A 451-nucleotide genomic window follows, 5' to 3' on the forward strand; every position below is an offset into this window, starting at 1 on the left:
CAACCCATGTGCCCTTGACTGGAATCAAACCCGGGACCCTCTAGTCCACAGACCAATGCTCTATCCATTGAGCCAAACCAGCTAGGGCATAGCTAGCCTTCTTTTTGAAAACAATGCTAGTAAAGTATTAAATACTCCCTAAGTACCCAACAATTTTCTTTATTATATCTCTTTCTCAGAATCCTTCTTTCCACAACTCTGCATGATCCTCCTGGAATCTCTTTTCAGTTCCACTTATATAATCAAAGCAACATAGAAGGACTATTCCAATGCAGGAAACTCTATTAGCAAGGCTTCTGGGCAGTAAACACTTTTGTTTTTTGTTTGTTTGTTTTTTATTTGTTGGTTTTTTTTTATATGATTTTGAAACTACCCTTGAGTATGATTTTCATTAAAACTAATGAGCAAATATTTAATAACGATTCTTGGAAAGATATATTTTAATGCTTTG

Source organism: Myotis brandtii, unplaced genomic scaffold (genome assembly GCF_000412655.1).
Source record: "Myotis brandtii unplaced genomic scaffold, ASM41265v1 scaffold1704, whole genome shotgun sequence".
In the NCBI taxonomy this organism is placed as follows: Eukaryota; Metazoa; Chordata; class Mammalia; order Chiroptera; family Vespertilionidae; genus Myotis; species Myotis brandtii.